Here is a 26,568-nt window from a genome sequence, read left to right as displayed (position 1 = left end):
TTCAAAAACTCCACACTTAGAAAGATTTCCATGTGACACCAGTCAATGTTTGCCTATGGAAGGAAATTAAAGTTACTGTAAGTGTGGTTATATTTACTCTTCAGGGTCGGTCCTGGGCTCAAAGATGCAGCACTGACGTCTCTTGTGATAAGAGGTGAGTAAATCGGAATTCGTACTTTGGCTGATTTTAGAGGAATATTTCGCTCAATTGTCAAGGAAGGGGTTGGGGCCTGACGACATATGTGTGCAAACACGCCCTGAGGCGCATTTTAGGTTGGAGAATATATTCCTCTTCAATCCTGAGCTCACCTGTGACCCAACTAGCCCATAAGTTACCTCCAGTTTGCGCCAGGAAGCAGTGTTGTAGAGAGGTGTTCAGAGGGCACGTCCCCTTTTTACAACACTCTGCAACGCAGCTCCGTGGCACCTATTAGAGGTACCTGTTGGACTAGTTGGTCCCTAGGGGACCTCTGGATTGAATAGGAATATATTCCCCAACCTAAAACGCACCACAGGGCATGTTTGCACACATGTCACCTCAAGCCCCGCCCCCTACCTTCACCACTGTGCAAACATGCCCCGTAACGCGTTTTAAGTTGGGGGATTAAGTCCCCTTGCATACTGGGGGTCCCTGGGGGCCAACTAGCACACCAGTATGCGAGGGGAATTACTTACCCCTCTGAAAAAGCACCAGGGGGCTCAGTTGCAGAGAGGTGTAAAAAGGGGCCGGGAGAGTGTCAGGGTCCTGGCACGGAATGCACCGAGAGATGGGGCCAGCACCTCGACTGGTGGTGCAACAGCTTCTGGAAGGTAGAAGAATGATCCCGAACGCAGTATGCACGCATGAAAATTCTATGCATGGACTGCGATGAACTGCTCTGTATTATCTCAAAAGATTTGCAAGATGGTACCTTACCAGTAGTAAGTAACTTGGTTACATACATATGGAAAAAATTATATCTTGTCGACAGGCACGATGTTCAGGGAGTAACCTCCTGAAAAGGGTCTTTTGATACGACCACCTGTAAATAGTATAAATGTTCTATGAGTTTAAAAGACCTCTGTGTCATAATTATCAGTTTGCTCTGTTATGGGGAGCAGAGTATTGAACTGATTGCTCGGAGGAGAGAGGAACACCGCTGCCATCCCCATCCCCAATTTTACACCTTTTTTTTGCTCCTGTTGCGCAGTTTTGGAATCCCTGGTTTTGTTTTTCCCCTGAAATATAAAAAATATATAAAATCGTTATGAAAAATATTTTAAAAAATATAAAAAGAAAAGAAGAAAAAGAATTCTTTTAAGAACTAACTCCAATTCTCCAAAAAGAGCTATATTCTTTACAGATGTTGCCTTTTTGTTTTTCTGAGAATGTGTACTGAATAAATGTATGAATGAAATGAGTGAATGAAGGGGAGAAAGTGACAGAGCAAACAAGTGTCAGAAGAGGAGTGAGAGAAGGTGATTTGTAAACAAGAGTGAGTTGAAGTGGAGTGAACGAAAGAGAGTGACAGGGATTGACGGAAAGAAATGAGTCAAGGTGAAAAAAGGGGATTGATATCGAGGGAAAGTGGGTGAGGGAGGATAAAGTAATGGGAGTGCGAGTAAGGCTAGTGGAGTGAGGAAAAAGGAAGGTGGAGTGAGTTGATGACAGTGAGGGTTTGAAGATGAGTGAGGATGATTGAAGGGAAGTGAGAATGAGGGGACAGAGGGAGTGAGGGTAAGACAGACGGAGTGAGAGGGGAGCAGTGAAGAAGAGAGAGGACAGAGGGAATGTGAGAAGGAGTGGGTGAAGTGGAGTAAGGTGAGTAAGGGAAGGGGAATGAGTGAAGGAGTGAAGGAAGGGAAAAGAGGGGAAAGAAGGTAAAGAAGGAGGAATGAAAGAAAGTGAGTGTGGGAGGGGAGGGAGGGGAAGAGGTGTGAACAGGGGGAATGACGATAAGTGAGGGAAGTGCAGTAAGGCAACGGGGGTGAGGGAGGGTGAGAGAAGAGCAGTGACGTTGAAGAAAGAAGAGTGATAGAGGGTGGATAAAGGCGAGTGAGCGTAAGACAAGGGGATTTAGGGAGAGAGGACATAGAGGTAATAAAGGAAGGAGTGAGAGAAGAATACTAAGTAAGGGCGCATAGAAAGATAAATAAGGGAGTGTTCGTGAGTTAAAGGGAGTGAGTGTGAAGGAAGGGGAGTGACAAAGTGAGGGGAGGGAGTGAGAGTAACAGTGAGAGAGTGAGGGAAGGGGAGTGAGGATGTGAGAGGACAGAGTAGTGAATGAAGTTGAGTAAGGTGACTGAGGAAAGGGGAATTACTGAGGGACAATACAGATGGAAAGAAGGGAAAGGGGACTGAAGTTGAGTGACTGAGAGCTGGTAAGTGGTGGAGGGGAGAGAGGGGAAGGGGAGTAAAGGAATGGGGAACAAGAGGTAGTGAGGGAAGTGGAGTAAGGAAACGGGGGAGAAGGAGAATGAGAGAAGGCAAGTGAGGGTGAGTAAAGAGGGTTGATAGAGGGTGGCTAAAGGCAAGTGAGCATGAGACAAGGGGAGTGAGGGAGTGAGGAGACAGAGGGATTGAAGGAAAGAGTAAGAGAACAAGACTGAGTGAGGGACCATAGAAAGCTAAGTGAGGGAGTGTTCCAAAGTTATAAGGAGTGAGCGTGATGGAAGAGGAGTGAGAGAGTGAGGGGACGGAGGTAGTAAAGCTAAGAGAGAGGGAGTGAGGGAAGGAGAATGAGGATGTGACAGGACAGAGGGAGTGAGTAAAGTGGAGTAAGGTGAGGGAGGGAAGGGGAATAGACTATATATAGAATAGAGGGGAAGAGGACTGAAGCATGGGTACTGAGAGAAGGTGAGTGGGGGATGAAAGTAAAGGGAAAAATGTGGATATAAATTGTGCCATTGGTAAAATCCTTTTTACATCTCCCACACCCTGATCTCATAATTGTGCACTGTAGTGGCAATAACCTGTGCACTTTGACTGGGGTAGGTCTGGAAATGCTTTTAAAGGACACCTTTGGGCAATTTATGCTACTTTTTCCACAAACTGCCTTTGTATAATCTAATATATGCCAAAGGCAAAAATGGAACTGGTCCAACCAATTCTGTCCACAGATTGAGAAAGCAAGGAAACATGTAAATAAATCTGTTTCTGCTTTCTTCAGAGACTATGGTATGGGTTCCATATACCATAACAACTTGCGTTACAACATGCAAGGCATCTATAGGAGAGATGGTGTACATTTTACAGATGAGGGGAATAGAGTCTTCCTCTTGAATTTGAGACTCTGCATTGGTACCTACTTGTAGGTACAAAAAACACCCACATAACACAACAGCTCTTTTCATAGCTACTCTACCTCTAAGCACTCTAAATTATTTTTTTACTCACATTTTTAAAATGTTTTTCCCTGTGGTGCGCTGAGGGTGCGTGTACCGGGAAGCGTACATGGTAACGCACCCAGCGCTTACCCCGCCAAAATTTAAAAAAAAAAATAATCATTTTTTTGCCCTACAGGGTCCTTCTAGGCCCCCCTCAGAAATCTTAGGGGTCAAGGAGGGTCTACCCTGCCCCCTTATAATCATTTCCCTTTTTTTAATTTCACCTCTTGTGTCTCGATTCTACCGAGACACAAGATGGCGGACTCGCCGGACTGTTTAGAATGTTGACAGACACCCGAGAGCCAATCAGCTTTCCCTTCACGCACTTCCATGTTGCACCGGGTGCGCTTCCTGGTACGCGTACCGGTAAGTGCGGGAAGCGCGCATATAGATATATATGTGTTTTTGAACCTAATTTTCGTAAAAAACACTGGAGCATTTTTCACCCAATATAGAAAAGGCACTTCTGCGTACCAGTCCCTAAAAGTTTGGTGTATTCCATTTCCCCTGTTCTTAAAATATTGTCACTCACTTGCACCATAATTGTACCCCTCACCGCGGCTTCAGCGGGTCTTTCTCAGCGCGCCTCGCGCTTCCTGGGAGAATCGGCGTCATCTTTGGGGTCTGTAGGGGACGCTGACAGGACGCCATTACGGGTAGCGCTCTAGCAGTCAGGCTGACTGGCTAGAGGCATTCTGAAGAGGCGTATTTAAGGGGCAGTGGAAGGTCGGTCAGCTTGTTAAGGCTTTCCTTTGCTGCGCACTGTGCTGTGGCATTTAGGCGCTGTGTATAGTTTTAAATAACCCCGTTTTATCTTTTTTAGTTTAAATTGATTTAATACATTTCCCCTGTTCTTAAAATATTGTCACTCACTTGCACCATAATTGTACCCCTCGCCGCGGCTTCAGCGGGTCTTTCTCAGCGCGCCTCGCGCTTCCTGTGAGAATCGGCACCATCTTGGGGGTCTGTAGGGGACGCTGACAGGACGCCATTACAGGTAGCGCTCTAGCAGTCAGGCTGACTGGCTAGAGTCCTATTTAGGCTCAGTATGCAGGCGTGCAGTGTGTGCGCACAGCGTTTGTGCCGCAGTAACGCCAGAGTCACGCCAGAGTCCAGCCCGTCTGCGCCCATCTGCGCCCGTCCACGCTAAGGATGGGCTGGATGGCTGGGAGACAGGGCATACTGAAGGTGAGTACGTAGGGATCAGGTACTCATGGCAGGATATGATTACTCTTAAGCCTTCTAGGCTGCCATGCCACCATAGAAATGCCCCGGAGACGCTCCATACTTTCCCCTGCTGCCGCTGTTTTCGGACTACCCCTACGTTGCCGGTTCCGTCCTCGGACGCTACATTTTCATTTCATTTCAGCGGTTTGGGCTGTAGCCTTGTCTATTCGTCCTATGGTAATTAACATGGGGAAAACCCGTTTTAGGACCCCCCTTTTTTCTCGCCCCCCGCTTGACGAATCCCCCCGAAGAAGCGGGGCGGAGGTGGCCTAAATTTTGGAAAATTACACACAAATTCCTCCACCGGCGCCAAAGTTATTCCCAATAGAATGTTGCGGATTTCCTATGGTAGCTAGGTCCTAACTATAACTACCTACTGGCAACCGCCAGTAGGTAATATATGTGTGTATATATATATATATTCACTAAAAAAACCATAGGTTTTAGGCCTTATATAGTTAGGAATTAACATATAAAAAACCATTGAAATTCCTCCTATATAGTTAGCTGGACATTTTATTGATATAAAACCAATGAAATTCGACATATAGTTAGGTGCACTAACTATATATTTCGCGCATCCGCAATCCAATGCTGATGATGTCACATATTACATCATTCATGACAGGGTCAGTGACATCACTGATGACCTCACTGATGACATCATCCAGTGTCTGTGTGTTTTTGTAAAGTTTAAAAATGTTTTACATATTGAAGAATGAGAGGATGTATAAGAGTATGGATGAAGGATTTGATTGTATAAGTGAGTAAGTATGTGTTAGTATATCTGTGAAAATGCAAGCTTTTCTGTGTTTAACTGTATAGATGAAGAAATCAAAGTGTGATTGATTCTTTACAGGACTGAGTAGGTGTGTGAGGAACTCCATGGATGAGTGGCAGTGTGTGAGTGTCTGCATAGGTGTATGAGTGCATATGATAGTGTTGCAATGATGAGTGACAGTATGTACGAATGACCTTATGGGTGAATGAATGAATGTGCATGTAGACGTAGGAATCAGTTAGTGGGTATGTAGTAAATGGTATTGGTGTGTCAATAGTTTCAAAAATGATACTCTGTATTTTACACTAGGTGTATTAGAGTGTAAGGAGGTGCATTGTATTATCACATGAAGTATATCATCAGTGGTGTAATTATTGATGTTAAATGAGCTGTTATCAGTGATGTCATCAGTAATGTCACTGACCATGTCATGAATGATGTAATATGTGACATCATCAGCATTGGATTGCGGATCCGCAAAATATATAGTTAGTGCACCTAACTATATGTCGAATTTCATTGGTTTTATATCAATAAAATGTCCAGCTAACTATATAGGAGGAATTTCAATGGTTTTTTATATGTTAATTCCTAACTATATAAGGCCTAAAACCTATGTTTTTTTTAGTGAATTTCATTGGTTTTTTAAAGGCTAATACCTAACTATATATAGTGTATAACCTATGGTTTTTTCAGTGAATTTCATTGGTTTTTTAAAAGCTAATATATATATATATATATATAAGGCCAGAAACCTATGGTTTTTTCAGTGAATTTGCAAGGTTTTGAAAATGCTAATTCTATTAGCGGATAACGTTTAAATATGTTAATATCCTTGTGGGACCACCTGAGCAGCCCTAGGGATCAGATTTTTGATGCATGAACGATGGTTGGATGCATGATGGATGAATGATTGTTCGGTGGATGCATGGATGGATGCATCCATGATAGATGGGTGAATGGATGCATGAATGATGGATGGATGCAGGATGGATGGATGGGTGGGTGGATGGATGGGGTGCATGAATGGTGGGTGGGAGGGTGGCTGGATGTTAGATGGATGCATGATTGTTGGCTCGAAGATGGATGGATGGCTGGTGGATGCATGATGGATGAATGATTGTTGGGTGGATGCATGATGGGTGAATGCATGATGGGTGGGTGGGTGGGTGGGTGGATGAATGAATGCTGGGTGGATGCAGGATGGTTGGATGCAGGGTGGATGGATGGATGCATGGGTGGATGCATGTTGGGTGGATAGCTGGATGGATGGGTGGATGCATGCATGCATGCATGAATGAATAATAGATGGATGTATGATGGCTGGATGGGTGGCTAGATGGGTGGCTGGATGTATGGGTGGCTGGATGGTGGACTGTGTGAGTGGTGGGTGAGCAGTATCAGACTGCCTGCACAATGTCAGGGTGGCTGTGCTTAGTAAATGGTGGGTGAGTGTTATACTCCTATCTGGCTAGCTCTATTTCTCCACCTATGCACCTTTTTCCTATCATCACCTCCTCTAATGCTGTCTCTCTTTTTCACTCGTATATATACACGTATCTCTCATAGGACTACCTTCTCCATTTCAACTCACCCTCTCCACCTTAACTATCTCTCTCATACTCTCTCTTTATAGATCTCACTAGCTCTCCATCTCTTTTTCTCTCACTTTTCTATCACTGTGTAAACCTCACCTCTCTTGCTCTGTAGAGGCTCTTTTGACTTTATAGCACTATTCTCTTTCTACTCTTAATCCCTCTGTCTTTCTCTCTTCCCTACTACTCTTTACCTGAACTTTTTTTCTGTGCAGTTTCTTATTTTGCTCGCTCTGCTTTACATCGCTTTGATTGTCTTGTAGTCCTGATTTAATAAGGGTGTGATCAGAGACCTAGAAAGCAAGGACGCTGAGCTCCTCTCATGGACCTGGGAACCCTGAAAGCACTGTACAAATACAGAATTAAGTAACGCGTGCCGTACCTCAGGCTCAAAGTTGTCGGTTCGCTGCAATTTGCACGCCTCTTACCTGTACATTGGCAGGTCTGGTTGAAGAACTTGCCCGCCACTCGCCCAGTGGTAGTGGTACATGTTCCGCAGGTTGCACAGGCCGCTCGTCCACGTGCACCGGTGCGCTCCTGCCCAGGCTCTGCAGAGAACTGCACACGTTGGAAGGCTCCGGCCCTAGCTGCGGGCAGCACTGTCTGCATGGACCAGCGATCATTCCACATTCATGCATGCCCGAGGGGACCTGGCCGCGCACGAGGACAAGCCCGAAGGCTGACTGCCAGAACAGCACCACCCAGAGCACGGGCACCGTTCTGAAGCAATGCTGCGCCAAACAGGGCCCTTTTTAGCTTTCAAAGGCTACCTCTAGAACACATGGCAGATGACTGGCGCGAATGAGTAAAACTCGTGTGCGAAGGTCTCTCTGCCCGCAAGTGTAATGGGAGAGTAAAAACAAACTTGTCTTCGCGCCCAGCAGCTTTTAGTTTAAATACCCCTGGTGGACATAATTTCGGTAGAGATTACTTTGCGTCTGACAAATGACAGACAGCACGGCAGGGCCCCTCGAGATGTTGAGCTCAGACAGACCCCGTTTCATGACTGTCCCGTCCCGCCCGTGGTTCTCCAATCACAAACGCTGAGGTATGTACGTCGCGCACCGTGGTGCATGCGCAGTGTGCTGCATATTTTGCTTTTCGTTTTTGCAAGCAGGTTCGCACTAGTACGCAGGCAGCGCCTGCACTTTAAACGACGGCCGCGCGGCACTGTCCCGTTGCGGCCGCCTTTATAATTTGGGTACACTGACTGACAGTAGTGTGTGTCAGTGACTGTCCCCAAATAATGTATAAAGGCCCTCCGCAATGGGCCAGTGCCGCGCGGCTGCCGCCTTCAAAAAACTGCCGCCTGTGGCGGACCGCCCCCCCCCGCCCTCCCCTAGCTACGCGGGTGGGGAGACCGGACGGGCACAGCAAAGGCTTCCCCCAGGCAGGGGAAGCGGAAACCACGTCCTCCCGGCCCCGCCCACAACCAGGCGGCAGCCATCTTAAGGCAGCTCGGGCGGTGATCTCGGGGGGCAAAACGAGGGGTGGGCACCCTCGAAATTAAATTAAAAACAATAAAATTAAAGAGAGAAGCCCCCCCCCCATGCCCCCCCCCCAAAAAAATCGCGAAAAATCACGGGGTGCGCGCACGCGTTCCCGCTTATAGATATATAATTGATTTCTCTTCTAATTTTCTCAGGAACTACTGGAGGGATTTACACTATTTAACAAAAAGCGTGATCTGCGTACCAGACACTACTATTTTGACAAGTTTGGTGTAATTCCCTTCAGTGGTTCAATCTGTAGCCGAGTCTAAAGGTCCTATGGAAATTAACATGGGGAAAACATGTTTGGGACCCCCCTTTTTTCTCAGCCCCCACTTGACGAATCCCCCCCAGGGAAGGAGCGGAGCGGAGCGAGCCATCTTCTTTGAGAAATTTGCGAAGATTCATCAACCAGGGCCAAAGTTATTCCCAATAGAATGTTGGGGATTTCCTATGGAAACAGATCCTAACTATATATACCTACTGGCTACCGCCAGTAGCTAATATATATATATATATATATATATATATATAATACTTAATCCTTCTAGATATAATTCTATCTATTGTTCTCTCCAATCTCAGATATAACGTTTATATCTCTATCATTTCCTCCCTCTTTTCTAACCTGTCCCCTCATTCGAAACATAAGGGTACTATACCTTAATGCACTATGTGTGACAATTTATTTGAACTTAAAAATAAATTTATCACGTAACAACGATTTAAAAACCAAACAATTAGGGAAAGTGCATTATTATGACTCTCAATAGTGATTATTTTGTTGTGAATAATGCATGTTTTCTAAAAAGTCTCCGTGTGATGTTTGTAAACACGGAGAACTTTCTTCCCTTTTTATGATTTCTGTCACTATTTAAATGAGGATGAAAAAAATGGTGGTCATGTGACCAAGAGCCCGTGAGCTCGAAATGCGTCGTTTGTTTATGCCCGAATAAACAATTTTCCCCAGTACCTGATGGTGTGGCTTGTCATCCTTTCCCTGATTGAGAGGAGTCCGTGGATGTGTTTGAGCGGCGGCGCCCGCTCGAGAGACCAGCCCCTACCCGCTTGGAAGGGCGAGGAAAAGCGCAACCCTTTCAAAGTGACGTGGAGTCAAGATCCTCGCCCGCCGGCTGCCTCAAAGCCGCTTCGCTGTATCTATTGGAATTTCGAAACGTGTACGCTTGCACTTCTGACGCCGTGAAGCCGATCGCGCTAACCGCGCTGAAAGTGGGGCGAGGCGAAGTGCAACAACAGGAGCGGAAGCAGCAGCCAGGGTACGCCAGACAACGAGTGTCAAAGGCGCATTCAGTTACTGACACGGTCTGACGACCGAACTGCACTGTGGGCAATGGAGTATCTGAAGGGGCGGGAAGCCTCTGCAGAGAACGTATTTAAAAAACAAAAAGGACCCGATGGAACCACAACAACGGGGTCAGCAGAAATCACTCCCCCTGGCGTGGTATCATTGAAACAGAAGGGACATGCACTAGAACGTCTCAGAAAAAAAGAATTAAGCTGCTGGTGGGAAGCGACATCTCTACAGAATTACATAGAGGTAGATCGCGTCCCTTGTGGCTTGCGCATTTTTATTGTTCCTACCCTGAATAAACCGAAACCAGAAGTGTTGAAAGCATGGCGAGAGAACACCAACGCCTGCTCTAAAACAATGATGCAGATTTTGGTTAAAAATGCTTGGGAAGAACATGAGGAACTATTAAAAGAAATACAAATACTTCTAGACGAACTAACAACTGAAAAAGATCAAGTAGAGGTATCAAAAACTCTAAAGAATGTGGATGAAAAAATACAGAAATTTGAAAAAGACCAGATTGCAAGGAAACAACGCAAATTTAAACACGATGAGCGCGATTATAAACTAGGAAGAATCTTGACATTCACAAAAAAATTTGACAAAGTACGCTCTTCCCTATTAAGGGATAAGGCACTTGGAATGGCGGATAAAGATCGGTGGCAATCTGGAACCAGCCTGAGCTCTGAAGCAAGCCTAACTGATGTTAACACACAAGAGAACCTAGAGGTAACGGTTTTTTCCGACGAACTGCTTTTCGTGACAGAGGCCAACGAACAATCTATAAGGGGAAGAACCCGATATCAAGGCCGAGGAGGCAAGGTAAAAGCAAGAAACGACGGCAACGACGCAACAAACTCAGGAACTACTGGAGTGGGAAGCAAAAGCCAGACACAGAAGGCCAAATAATGGATGTACAGACTCCAGAGCTAACGGTAATGAACCTATCTAATAGACTCCTAACTGATGATGAAGAGAAAGTCCTTAAACTTGGCTTAACATTCTGTCCTGACCTCCATTTTGATTACACTCAGACACGCATTGATATGTATATGTTTGTGAGGAAACTAAAACTACACAAAATACACTCACATAAGGAAGCTAGTTCAGAACGGCCCAGTGCTGCCACTGATACTGTCAACCTAAACAATGATTTGCAAAATGTCCTAGTTTCCCTGCATGAGGAAGGCATGGTAGATCTGACGCAATCTCAGGTCCCTACCACTCAAGAGGGTATTAACACTATCTCTACATTTAGTGATCTACCCACCAACATAGAAACAAATTCTTGCACTGTAACCACGCCGTTCAGACCCAAGTCTAGATACAGACCCCAGTTACCTAGAGATAATATAGATCTATTTCATGATCTAGTCAACAATGATATGTTGAAATTATTAAATCGACCCCATGGAAGACAGAACATGACACCAGGGATGAGGATGGCACTTAATGAGCTGAAAAATGACGATTCAATCATCATCAAACCTTCAGATAAGGGAGGGAACGTAGTTTTGTGGGACAAAAAACTGTACATAAATGAGGCTATGAGACAATTGTCTGATACTACATGCTATACCAGGGTAGATCACTCCTATCTGAGTAAACTACTAAACAGGGTACATCAAAATATCCGTGAGTGGGAAAAGATGGAATTACTGAGTTGGGATGAAACTAAATTTCTCATTAATGAGAATCCCACCACCCCGACATTCTATCTGCTACCCAAGGTGCATAAAAATCAGACGCAACCCCCGGGAAGGCCAATTGTATCCTCCATAAATAGCCTCCTAGAAAATGTCTCACACTATGTTGATCACTTTCTGAAAAACTATGTCAAAGACCTAACCTCACATCTAGAAGACACCAAAGTCTTTCTACAGAAAGTTGAAAATATCAATTGGGAGTCACATTTTTGGCTAGTGTGTCTAGATGTAGAAAGTTTATACACCTCAATTCGACATAGGGATGGTCTGAAGGCCTGTGAATATTTTTTGAAAACTAGAAGCAGACATTTGGAAGCCCACTCCAAAATGTTACTTCAAATGATTGAACTGTGCCTCGATGAAAATGTCTTCCTGTTCAATGGGTCTCTATACAAACAAATCCAGGGGACTTCTATGGGCACCTGCTTTGCCCCCAGCTATGCCAACCTCCTGGTAGGCTGGTGGGAGAAGCAGGTGCTCAGGAATGATGACCTGGAACATTGGACCAAATGCGTGAATGTCTGGCTCCGCTATATAGATGATGTCTTTTTTGTGTGGGTGGGGAGTGAGAATGATCTATTTGGATTTGTAGATGCACTTAATCTGAACAATCTGAACCTAAGATTTACTATGCAACATAGCCAGCAAACAATCGACTTCCTTGATATTAAACTTAATATCAATAATAACACGATTGAAACTGAGATCTTCAGAAAAGCAACAGCAGGGAACTCCGTGCTCCACTCCAATAGCTGCCACCCCCCCCAGCTTCAGGTGGGCAATCCCTTTTGGCGAGTTTTTGCGCGCCAAGAGAAATTGCAGCACTGAAGAAACATACCAAAAACACAAGAAAATGATGCATGAAAGGTTCAAAGTGAGAGGTTACCACGCTAACATGTTGAAAAAAGGTGAAGACAGAGTAGCCCTCATTGAAAGAAATGAAGCATTATTTAAAGACTCTAGAGCCAGCCTCCAAAATCCAAAAGCTCCTATAAGATTGATAACCACTTACAATACCCAGTCTTCAGCTTTCAGCCAGATAGTAAGAAGGAGGTGGGATATCCTTTTACAGGACAAAGTGTTAAAAGAAAGATTAGATCCACACCCCTCCATCACATATAGAAAAGGGAAATCCATCAAAGATCTAATAGTGCAGAGTCACTTAGAGAAGAAGAAAATCTGGCTGGCAGCAAAAGGTGGGTTTTTCAAATGTGGAAAATGCAAGGCCTGTAGCCATAGCACCAATGTAAGAGAGGTTGAACTGAAAAGAATAAAGAGAAAATGGAGAATCACTAAAAACATCCAATGTACCACTGATCATGTCATCTACGTTGTAACCTGCCCTTGTGGCAAATGGTACATAGGTTCAACCACCTTCCCAGTAAAAAAGCGAATCTTAGAGCATTGGCGTGCTATTACAAACAAAGATTTTGCATACAGTACGGCCAAACACTTCCACCAGTATCATGATGGAGACTGGACCAAAGCGAAATTTTTCGCATTGGATTCAATCCCCAAACATATCAGAGGAGGGGACCGTTTGACAGCTTTGCGCAGAGCTGAGTCCAAATTCATTATACAAGCAGGGTGTATCTTTCCTTTTGTGATGAACATTGATGAGGAGATGTATGTACACCTGTAAACTGTTGATCTGTAAGCTTCCCTTACCCCCCTTCACAGATACTCCGATTTCATGACATATATCTCCAGTATGTCTTTTAATTATTATGATTTAGATTTTAACAATGTTTGGTTAACTACTGTTTACAGTTATCTTTATTATTTTGTGGAAAAGACAGGTTTAATATTGGAGGAGCAGGATAATGTGGAGAAGGCTATGATGTCCTAGGAATCAAAATGTACAATGTTTTCAATTGAACTAATGTACCCCTTTTTTCATTTTCTTTCTTTCCCTAGAGTGCTAGACCTCGTCTTGATATGAAGCAACAAACCACTGACAGAGAATATTGTTATGAGCACCACTGCTTCACATGAAATCACTGAGTACGATTATGAGCACGGGATAGATCAATTTGGGAAAATATTCATGAGTAGTTCAATTCACTGCCTCCTTGTATTGACTAGACACAGATTATAGCCATTTATTACCATGTCTAGACACGTAAGATTGAGACTGGCATATATGAAGTTATGATACAATGGGTACTATACCCAAGTGACTTAATCCTTCTAGATATAACTCTATCTATTGTTCTCTCCAATCTCAGATATAACGTTTATATCTCTATCATTTCCTCCCTCTTTTCTAACCTGTCCCCTCATTCGAAACATAAGGGTACTATACCTTAATGCACTATGTGTGACAATTTATTTGAACTTAAAAATAAATTTATCACGTAACAACGATTTAAAAACCAAACAATTAGGGAAAGTGCATTATTATGACTCTCAATAGTGATTATTTTGTTGTGAATAATGCATGTTTTCTAAAAAGTCTCCGTGTGATGTTTGTAAACACGGAGAACTTTCTTCCCTTTTTATGATTTCTGTCACTATTTAAATGAGGATGAAAAAAATGGTGGTCATGTGACCAAGAGCCCGTGAGCTCGAAACGCGTCGTTTGTTTATGCCCGAATAAACAATTTTCCCCAGTACCTGATGGTGTGGCTTGTCATCCTTTCCCTGATTGAGAGGAGTCCGTGGAGATATATATATATATATCTATATATATATATATATATATATATATATATATATATATATATATATATTACCTACTGACGGTCGCCAGTAGGTAGTTATAGTTAGGACCTAGTTTCCATAGGAAATCCTCAACATTCTATTTGGAATAACTTTGGCCCTGGTTGAAGAATCTTAGTGAATTTCTCAAAGAAGATGGCTCGGTCCGCTGCGCTTCATCCCTAAAAGTTTGGGGGGGATTGGTCAAGTGGGGGCTGAGATAAAAGGGGGGTCCCAAAACGTGTTTTCTCCATGTTATTTTCCATAGGACCTTTAGACTCGGCTACAGGTCGAACGGCTGAATGGATTTATAAGAAATTTGGCAAAACTGTACAGTCCGGCTCGCAGATTACGCTTTTTTTGGAATAGTGTATATCCGTTCAGTAGTTGCTGAGGAAATTAAAGTTAAAGTCAATTATATATCTATACGCGCGCACACGTGCGCGCACTCAAGCGGCTGCGCGCGCGAGCTGAATTTTGCTGCGTGACGTCTGTTAACGTTCGATTCGAAGGAAATCAGGAAGTGTTGACCGCCATTTTGTCATTGCGAGTAAATATATTGTTGATTTCAAAGCGTTGGAACATGGAAAGGGGAGAAGGTAGAGATTGTTTTGCTGCGTAGGTTTTCTCAGGGTGTGCAGTAAGGCCCTTAAAGGCGAAAATATATATATATATATATTTTTTAAAGTTGCGTGGTGCGCGCACTCGGTCGCGCACACCTATTTACAAGAGTGTGAAAATGGAGATAAATCAGAAGTTTGAGTGCTTTGATATAAGGTGGCTCTGAAAAGAGCCCTTGTGTTAATTGAGTTTTTTCTGCATTTATAAGTAAGTACCGATGCAGAGCCTGATGTTGCAGAGGAAGATTCTGTTTCCCTCATCCGTGAAATGAACACCATCTCTCCTATAGATGTCTTGCAGGTGGTAACGCAAGTCGTTGTGGTAAATAGAACCCATGCTATAATCTCTGAGGAATGCAGAAACAGATTTATTTACATGTCTCCTTGCTTTCTCAATTTGTGCACAATGTTGATTGGACCAATTCCATTTCTGTCTTTAGCATATATTGGAATATACCAAGGCAGTTCGAGGAAAAAGTGTCATCAATTGTTGAAAGGTGTCTTTTAGAAGCATTTCCAGACCTACCCCAGTCAATGTGCCTAGATCGTTCCCACCACAGTGCACAATTATAAGGTCTGGTTCTGGGAGATGCATAAAAGTTTTCACCAATGGGATTAATTGGTGACATCTCAATCCTCTTTGGCCAATCCACGTTATTTGCACATTTGGTAAATCAAGGTTGGAAATTCGTCTGCTTGTTGCATATTTTCCAGTCCAGTGAATATAGCTGTGTCCTAAAAGCCAAAGCTTCATTTTCAAGGCAGATGCGCTCGTACTCCGATGGGTTCTGGAAGTGGAATGGCAGTTAGAAGCTGAAAGTTAGGATAAAAAAATGGATGAGGCTTGGTGTGGTTGAAAAAAAAATGATTGGTTGATTCTAATACGTGAAGATTGAAGACTACATTGCATGTTAATGTTATGTAAAACTAAAAGTACTATTGGGTGTGAAAAAAATGACATGTAACAGAGCTGTGGATAGGCAGGTGTTTCTGGAGGGAAAACAGTGTTGTTACTTTGCTGTAGGACGTTGAGATATGAAATTTTGACCTGTGCCTTCAGCCAGGTGCAGAATGAGGTGTTACCATGGAAACAGCCAGAGATGGCAGTGGGTGATGGGTGACTTTTATGTGACATTGAAAATATTGTGAGGGAGAACCAACTGAAATGTAAATGCTTACGTTACGCGCTCCGCGCCGCGCCCCGGATTGCTTCCGGGAAGCTGCGCTTCGCGTCTCGCGCACCGGAGCACTTCCGGGTGCGCTAACGCGGCGCGTCATATGACGCATTACGCAACAACGCGATACGTCGTTGGGGCTCCACCGGAACTGATCGAATTGGTAGTCTACAGTGTTTCTGGATGTTTCAGACTGAAGCTGGCGTCAGCATGAGAGCACCCCGTGGCTACGTCGTGGCCATTCCGCGAGTAATCATGGCAGTCGCTCCCCACCGGAAGTCTGCAGGAGTCGGGGGCCTCGGTGACTCTTGTAGAATCTTCAAGGCTGAGGGGACGCTTTTGGGAATGGGGCCCATGCCCTAGCAGTCAAGCGTCCGAGTTCCAGGGTTGCCCAAAGCCATCCTTGCAGGCCAGGCCCAAGTCTGTGGAGCCGACCGCCATTTCCTGAGCTCCGTGGCAGCCGCCTGTCGCTGTATCGGAAGAGTGGGTGCAATTCAGCCGGATGGCGGGTGAGACGCTGTAATAGCAAGAGCAGGCGTAATTCAGCTGGCCGAGCGAGGCAATGTGCTGCAGGAGCGGGCGCAACTCAGCTTGTCGAGTGAAGCGCTGGGGTGTAGCTGAGAAACCTCCACCTTGGGAGGTGGGGGAGGCTCGTTCGCTCCGCCTCTCCCTTCCAGTGCACCCCACGCCGTCTCCTGGCGCAGGTATATGTGATGGTTGGACCAGGGCACCACAGGACGTGTCTTTAGGTCAAACGGATTGTGGGACAAGGTCCAGAATGGAAGAGGCATCAAAAGGCAACAAGTTCCGCCTGACCCCGGGAGCCGGCCGCCTATGTCGTGGGCGATCTCAGGCCATACCAGGGCAACAAGACTTGGGGAGGGGGCAGGAGCCAAGCGCCCCCTCCGAGTCCGTGCCACCACACCGCCCCTCGGGGGCCTCCGTCAAGCGGCTCAGGGAGGCACCGCAGGCAGCCGTTCTTCAGATCAGTTGTCCTCACCGGCAATCAAGAGTGGGTGCAATTCAGCTGGCCGAGCGAGGCAATGTGCTGCAGAGCGGGCGCAACTCAGCTTGTCGAGTGAAGCGCTGGGGTGTAGCTAAGAAACCTCCACCTGGGGAGGTGGGAGAGGCTCGTTCGCGCCGCCTCTCCTTTCTAGTGCACCCCACGCCGTTTCTTGGACCCTGAAGTATGGCACTCAACATCCAGAACTTATGACATTTGTGCAAGGCAGGGACATCGAAGCCTCTCAGGGACCAAGCATATCCTACAGAAGGTGGTGGGGGTGGCGGCATTAGCAAGGCATCCCCCCACACAACTTGTCGGACATCACCTCTGGATGTACTGGGTGTTCAATTCCAGAATTGAAACTACTAAGAAGCAATTAGAAGTGTTGTTTTCATGTTGCAGCAGGCTGCCATGTAAATAGTTATTTAATAAAACGTTTTACCCTGTTACTTTGCTGGTGTGTTGTATATATTTATAATATTTGCATAGTGTTTGTCGTTATTTTGGGCGGGGTGGGCGGCGGAGCCGAGCTGTCTTGCAGCCATCATGGCGTCGAGCTCTGTTCCTCTCACTAGTTTCATGTTTTTTCGAACGATTTATAGTTTGCTAGCACGATACAGCGGATAGTCCGCATTTTATATATATGTCCTTTTTATTAGGGGGGTCCTCCGGTGGAGTCGGACGATCTACCTCTAATAAACGGTCCGGGTTGAACCAACTACCAACAAACGGGGCAGAGATATGCATGACGGGTTACAAAGGGGACAAAAGTGTGCACTACCTATCCTTCACTATCTGCAAAAACTAAACAGAGTATTGCACTCATTGCTTATTTGTGAACAGAGAATGACCCAAAGAGAACCAATTTCGAACAATCATAGGCTATTGGCAGTGGGCAGAGAGGCCATGACACAGAAAATGGCTGTTACTTACGTGCATGATGGGGCCTAAAAGGGACTAGATGGCGTGGCCACTGTTTCGCGACTTCACTTTACTTTTAACAGTGGCTGTGGTGAACATAAATGAACGCCGCTTATGTATACCTAATTTTAGTCATTTTCCACAAAAACGCTTTTGATATTTGCTATTAAAAAAACAAAGAAATTCACTGAAAAAACCATAGGTTATAGACCATATATAGTTAGGAATTAGCATTTACAAAACCTTGAAAAGTCACTGAAAAAACCATAGGTTATAGACCATATATAGTTAAATATCTCAAGTCCATCTCTGCACTCGATGGAGATACAGGTCGTCGATCAGAAGATGTGCTGGCCACCTCTAATGGTAATAGCATGGCCAGGGCTCTTGTCGTTGCCTCTGCAAATTGCACAGGGTGCAGTTGTTTGACATGCTGCACCATGGTATGTATGGAAAAGGAATATTTTTTTGCTGGATTTCTTCTTGAGAGAACCAAGTCACATATCGTGCAGGTTACTTTTGGTGCATTCACTTTCTTTTGATCTTCAGGATAAGTGAAAAATTGCCAGATGAAAGATTTATATTTTCTTATTAAAGGTAGTCGATCATTTTGGTCAGATTCGGAAGATGAATGAGATACGGTAGCCATTTCACCAAAGTCTTCCGAAAGATGTAGGACGTTGTTCTCTCTTGAGAGTAGAAAAGATAGTGAGGGAAGTGGGTGGAGTGCTGCGTGTAAATTCCAGAATTGAAACTATTAAGAACCAATTGAAAGTGTTGTTTTCATGTTGCAGCAGGCTGCCATGTAAATAGTTATTTAATAAAACGTTTTACCCTGTTACTTTGCTGGTGTGTTGTATATATTTATAATATTTGCATAGTGTTTGTCGTTATTTTGGGTGGGGTGGGCGGCGGAGCCGAGCTGTCTTGCAGTCATCATGGCGTCGAGCTCGGTTCTTCTCACTAGTTTCATATTTCTCATGAGGGGTTGTTCCTAATTTTTCTATTTTAGCGAGGTCAAAAAGAGATCCCATCAGTGGCCTACTGATTTTGCTCGATTCCTTTTGTTTTTTCTAACGATTTATATGTTATAGTTTGCTAGCACGATACAGCGGCTAGTCCGCATTTTATATATATGTCCTTTTTATTAGGGGTGTCCTCCGGTGGAGTCGGACGATCTACCTTTAATAAACGGTCCGGGTTGAACCAACTACCATCCTGATTTTGTATATCTTCTGAGCTGGATTTAAGCACACAATTGTTAAAGTATGAAACGTTTTATATTTCTAAAAAAAATACCAAGGTGTGTACATCCGGTAACGCACGAAAGTTTAAAAAGACATTCGGCTCCATTTACTGAAAAGTTTCATAAGAATAAAAAAGAAGTCTAGGTACAGTCTCTTTGACGTACTATAAGTTCTTTGAGGGGTGTATGAAGAAATTCAATAAGTTCAAATTGCAAAGTTTTCACGAAATATATAGGCAGGTGCGCGCACTCGGTCGCGCACGAAAGCCTGGAAATGCGATATCCATTTTATTGACAACTGTTGCCGAGAGTGCGCACACCGGGTCGCGCACGAAAGTTTAGTAAGGCTATTTTTATTTACAGACAAATTTTAATGCGTTCAAAAAAAGGCAAGGTACAGACTTTCAAATTCTGTATCGCTTTACAAGGAGTCTCTATGCAACTTGAACAGTGAAGAAAACGGCTTGTTTTCGAAAAAAATATTGCCAGAACTTTGACAAAAGTATAGGTTGCATACACGACATATTTCTGAATTAGCATTTTAAAAACCAATGAAATTCACAGAAAAAACCATAGGTTTTACACACGTTATAGTTAGGAAGTAGCATTTAAAAAACCTATGAAATTCACTGAAAAAACCATAGGTTTGACACATGTTATAGTTAGCTGGAAATTTTACTGATATAAAACCAATGAAATTCCACGTTATAGTTAGTTGTACTCACTATAACTTGCGCGTGCAATGCACTGCTGATGACGTCACATATTACATCACTCATGACATGGTCAGTGACATCACTCATGACATCACTGATGACACCATCCTTGTGACAGACCTCCTTTCACTGTAATGTAACCCTTGAAACATATATTCAAAAATAGAAACTGAAATTTAAAAAAAAATGGAGATACCCATATCAGTTACAACAAGCAATTCAGTAATTCCACCATCTATATACACATCCAGTCATTCACCAACAGTTCTATATAGTCACTCGTACATATACTCACTCAGCATATGAAGTGATACACCTATACATCCTGTTACACACCGACAGTCATCCAAAAGTTACTCACACACATACTCACACGTGCAAATAAACTATTGAACATCCATTTATTTGAATATAGTTATACACACACTTCCACCTTACTTCTATTGAAAATTACACATATTTATTCTCTTAAACAATCACTTATAGAAACATATACTTATTTAAACAATAACTCTTACAATCTCTTACTCTCACATATACTCACTTATATACATCAATATTCACATATACTAGATTAAAACATATGTAGTTACTGATAAAGACACTAGTGAGACAGTCATTCACTCACTAACAAACACATATACACACTCATCCACCTATACAGTCCTGCACATATGCTGTCTTCAAAACACATACAAACAGAGAGTCAGTCACTCATGCATCTATGTGCTAAGTAATACCCCCACCAAACCATATAGACACTCATACTGATACTAAGAGAAACATCTAATAACCCATATACATACGCATGTAGCTACTTACCAACACATGTAGCCACTTATACACAAAGTGAAACACTAATATATATATTTAAATATTTAAACATTACTCACTAATATTTATTTTTCAGAAAGACACATATTCACTGGATGGTGTCATCAGTGATGTCATGAGTGATGTCACTGACCATGTCATGAGTGATGTAATATGTGACGTCATCAGCAGTGCATTGCACGCGCAAGTTATAGTGAGTCCAACTAACTATAACGTGGAATTTCATTGGTTTTATATCAGTAAAATTTCCAGCTAACTATAACGTGTCAAACCTATGGTTTTTTCAGTGAATTTCATAGGTTTTTTAAATGCTATTTCCTAACTATAACGTGTGTAAAACCTATGGTTTTTTCTGTGAATATATATATATATATATATATATATATATATCTTACCTATTTAATATAGGCCTACCTATTTTGCAGGTCGATATTTTGTCAGTGATTCCTTTCCGTGGGGTGCTCAATCAAGATGGGGAGCTTGCCATATATTTAAAAGAGGAATAGAGTTCTAAAGTTGTACTCTTATTAAGTGCTAGTTTATTTGCTGCTGCAATTGCTTATGATGTAAGTTATTCTAATTTGTGTTTGAATCTGTATTTCTTCTTATATGCTCTTTCTTCCAATTTTCCATGCATTAAAATAGGTAGTAATATGCAAGTTGTTTTTAATCATAATAGCAGTATCATCTCAGATACGTCAAACTCACAGTGCAATTTTATTACGTTTTTTCTTTTCTTTTGCTTTTTTACATGAGTTAAGGAAGGGGCCCACTCACCTGTACACGCTTCCTACCCCTTTCCCCTTGATCTCACCATCACAAATCCTTAAGTCGATAACCGTTTGCTTTTATGTAGGATGTGATGAACTTTAGACAGGGCTCTGTCTTACCAGTTGGACTTAAACGCACAACCTTGAGTCTGCTCTTAGCAGTTATATTTGCACGTCAGCATCAGTATGCATTTGTTCCACTTTTTTTCTACTAAGTATAACATCAGAGCCATTCATGATGGCACTTGCCAATCATCGCATGCATGGATCACATAAAATCTTATAGGGCAGAGTATTCCCGCATGAAGCCACACGGTAGAATAACCACAGAGTCATCTCTGGCTCCATTTTTTCCGTAGAGGATAATCAGGACCATCAGGGCACCATGCCGATTTGTGCGAGTGCGCTCTGCCCCAGCCTAAGGATCCGCTTTCTTCGGATCTCTGTTGATTGCCTATATTACAATAATACCTTTGTAAGCAGGCTCTCAGGCACTTGCCAGTGACACTTAGTTTGGTGGGTTGCAACATAAGAATGTCATGTGTACTTCATACAATGTTTTCCTGCATGTCACTTTGAAATTGATAACATGTTATTGACATTGAATCTCCCAGCTGAACTTGGCTAGTAGTAATCTGACTGCATCAGCATGTCAAGGATTATGTGTACATTAGTTGTCACATCTACATTAACAGCGGGGGACTTTACTTATGTATTATTATGTATTGTATTAGGCTGAATCAATTCAACAGCAAATGCAATGATGTACATGTATTCAAAGTGGGCAACACTATGCCAGCTATGATTGTTACCTTTCCAATATGTCTGCCATTCTTGATACAATTCTACGATTGTCCGACGTTGATGTTTACACAAACCACCATGCTATATCAGTTACCTTTTCTTTTGTACATGTTTCACGTGATCAAGGCTTCGGATGAAGCTGAAACTCGTTGTGAAATAAACACTTTGGGGGAATTCCATTTATGCAAGCTTTGTTTGTCCTGAGAGCACACAGATCTTTGTGGCTTGAAAGAATGGCTGCAAGAGCATCAAGCAGCAGTGACTCTAATGAGTTTCTCCATGAGGACTCTCCTCAACCAAAAGTTAAGGAGCACTTCATCTGGAAGTTTTTCAGCATTCCAGAAGGTGAGAAAAAAGTAAATGCTAATAAGGTGGAATGCAAGATATGTCACACAATTCTTTCACGCTGTATGTATATATACTTTAAATGGTAGATGGCGTTTTTTCCACTTTAGACACGTGAACAAGGTCTTACGGGCTTGAAACACGTTGTGTGTTTGGGTCTCTCTAAATAAATAGAATTTCTGCCCAGAAGAAACTACGGAGTTCTGTGTCTCTTTCCTCGTCTAAACCGCCGAGTGTGGAAATGGGAAGTGGCTTGAGTTTCCAGGATATATATATATATATATATATATATATATATATATATTCAGTGAAAAAACCATAGGTTATAGACCATATATAGTTAGGAATTAGCATTTACAAAACCTTGAAAATTCACTGAAAAAACCATAGGTTATAGACCATATATAGTTAGGGATTAGCATTTACAAAACCTTATTTTACTCGCATAAAACCATTGAAATTTGCATATATAGTTAGTCGCGCTAACTATATATCGCGCACCCGCAATCCACTGCTGAAGATGTCACATATTACATCATTCATGACCTGGTCAGGACTCCCCAGCAAATTTTACTCACAAATCGTATCAAGGGGAATCGATCCTTGATTATGTCATAATAGGGTCTCATTCATTTGAGTTACTAAAGGATATCGCTGTAATTGAAACCATATTCAGCGATCATAAAATCCTTTCCATCTCGATGAACGTAAACCCTCCTAAATGTGACCAATGGACTTTGAACAGTAACCAAATAAATTTTGGTAACAGTTCTGGAAGATGCTACTGGAACGCAAGGGCTCATCGATACCTGGAGGATATGCTAGATATAGCAATTTCTGAGCTCCCCTCGTGGTATGGCCGCGAAAACGAGCTTTTTTCCCTGTTTTTGAAGTCGATAATAACAGGGGCACAAAAACAGAATAAGAAAAAGTCCATCAAAACAATCCCCTGTCCCCTGAAACTGCTCAACGTAGATCTGAATAAACTTATAAGGGCCCAATATTTAAATAGAACTGACGCTATATCCCGACAAATAACAATACTAAAAAGGAGAAGGAGAAGACTCTTATTTGCTCTTCGCAGAAAAAGAGGACACCATCTGGGTAAAAATAAGGGAAGCAACAACCAATGGGGAAATGAGACAATTTTGGTCCCTTATAGGTGAAGGGTGCGGAAAGAGAACCAGTCCGCTTCCCATCCCTATCGAGGAACATATATGGAGGGATTTTGTCTCAAACCTCTATGCCAGTAACCACACAGTTTCACCCCAGGTACGGTTAATAGACACAAGTCCGCCGTTAGAGTCTTTTTCAGAAAAAGACATAGATCTCGCCATTGGGGAAATGAGACGCTCAGGGGCTATGGGCCCCGATGAAGTTCCCATCAATGTGTTAAAGCAGAACAGGGTCAAATGGAGCAAGCTTTTGTGTCCAATTTTCAATTCCTGCCTATTAAGCGGAAAGGTTCTACCTTCCTGGAAGGGAAGCATCCTGGTCCCATTGTTCAAAAAGGGTGACCGTCTCCTCCCCCAGAACTATCGCCAGATTGCATTGCTGGATGCAATCGGCAAAGTTTTTACTAGATGCCTGCTTAAACGGATAAATGCATGGGTGGAATCTGCAAATATCCTTCCACTCGAACAGACATGCTTTAGAAAAAAACACGGGACCATGGACAATCTAACTGCCCTCCAGGTAATAGTTGACAAGTACATAAGAGCAAGGAAAGGGAGAGTCTATGTGGCCTTCATAGATTTCTCCACGGCCTTTGATAAGGTCGACCGTCAGGTATTGTGGAGAAAGCTACACAACTTAGGAATGCCACATAGACTCTTACGTTTGGTACAGGATCTGCATGACAACACATGGTGTAAGGTACTGTTGGGAGGAGAAAGAGGTCTCTCCCGGATCATTCCATCTGCAAATGGCCTCAAACAGGGCTGCCTATTAGCTCCCCTCTTATTTTCCCTTTGTTAGCGACCTCCCCCTCACTTTATCGACATGTGTAGGAATTGCACCACGCTTAGGCGAAAGACACATCCCTTGTCTAATGTATGCGGACGACATTTTAATTCTAGACCTCACCCCTAAGGGTCTTAATAATCGTCTACATGCACTATACACCTTCTCCGAAGAGCACTTTCTGAAAATAAACATTTCTAAAAGTAAGATAATGTGCTTGGAAGGACGAAATAAACTAAAGTTGGACCACATTAGTTGGGAATTGGGAGGTCAAAAATTAGAAAGAGTAAAATCGTATGTCTTTCTAGGTATGGTAGTCACTAGTAGTTTGGGCAACAAATCACATATTGAAAGCAGCTCCCGAAAAGCAAAGTCACAGGGTAAAGGCCTAAGAGCACTGTATAAATCAACAGGCCAGAGACACTTTGTTCACTTGTTGGAGGCCTTTCGGGCAAAAGTCCCCCCGACTCTGCTCTATGGGGTTGAATTAATTGACCTAGCGGAATGGGGCTTCCTAGACACAGTGGAGGGCTCCCTACTGAGAAATTTATCCTCGGTTAATAACAGTTGTAGTGCTGCAACCCTGCGTTTAGAACTCGGCCTAAGGAGTAGCTGGGCTCAGGGACTTGCAGGAGTGATTCGCTGGGTTATTTGTCTGATCAAAGGAAAGCCAACTACTCTCAGATCTCTTATTACAAAAGAGTTGATGGGCCCACTAAATGAATACTCGACCCTAATAAAGAACTATAGGAGAGCCATCACTCTCTTGGATTTGGAGGAAGCATCCATCCTAGAGCTTTCCATGAACCAATTAAAATTACAATTAAAACAAGCTACATGGAAGCTAAGTTATGAGAGGGATCGGAATTTAATAATACAAAAAAAGGGGGCCATACAAGTTGTTGATTCCTATACAATTAGACAAGTACAACCTTACCTGTCATGGAACATCCCCCACGGCTTAGGCCGCTTTTGGCTACTCCTCAGGCAGGACTTGCTCCCCCTGAATAAGTTGTTGGCCAAATGGTATGGCATATCTAATGTATGCAATTACTGTAACCTTGCAATTCAAGATTCCAAACACGTCCTGCTAGTTTGTCCCGTATTATTGACTTACCGTCGCCTCTGGATAAAACCGGCATGTATCCAGTTTGGTATTTCTTCCGCAACAGCCTTGTTGGATGCCATCTTCAGTCCCCCAAATGGAATCTTCTGTAACAAAATTTTTAATTTTTTTAAATGTTTCTTAGAACTTTATTAGTAGAACGGTATATTGCTTTTGTATAATTACTGCCTGCATGAGTTGTTATATACGGTCTAATTTTTATACTTTGTTTGTAATTGTATAATATGTGGATCTCTACGGAGTTCCAAAACATATTTAATAATAAAATTGAATTGAATAAATTGAAATTGAGTAGTATAAGTAAGTAAAAGAAAAAGAAATGAAGGAAGTAGCAAAGACAGGAAACTAAGGGTTAAAGAAAAGATGCAGTGGAACTAATAAAAGTTAAATCTGATAGACATGTAACGTAAAGAGTACTAAACACTTACCTTTTAATTGTCATTACCGTACTAAATTATCTTTTTTATACTTTTAATCTGTGTAAGAAAGAACAAAAAAATTTAAATTAATAGAAGGTGGTAAAAAAAGTGTGAGCATGAGACAAAATGAATGTTAAATGTTATATACTTGTAAAGTGCACAGCTGCCCCAGCAAAGAGACGTCCCAGCGCTGTATACCGCTGGGGAACCCATCCTGGCTTTCCCTGTGAGATGATCCCTCCTGGGCATCCCCAAGGTGAAGCCAGGCATCCCCGGCGCTGATGGGGCCGTTAGTAGAGATTAAGCAAGCTATTGCCCAGAGTTGCTGAGTGGGACCCATGGTTGGAGTAGGCACCGAGGCGAGAATTATCGAGACCGCTGACCATGGCCCAAGACCCTGCCACGTCAGGAATCGAACCCTGGTCCCGGGCTGACCTCTGCTTCCGG

Source organism: Lissotriton vulgaris, chromosome 5 (assembly GCF_964263255.1).
Source record: "Lissotriton vulgaris chromosome 5, aLisVul1.2, whole genome shotgun sequence".
NCBI classification, from domain to species: Eukaryota; Metazoa; Chordata; class Amphibia; order Caudata; family Salamandridae; genus Lissotriton; species Lissotriton vulgaris.
The sequence above is the reverse complement of the archived record's forward strand: the minus strand, read 5'-3'. Positions refer to the sequence as shown.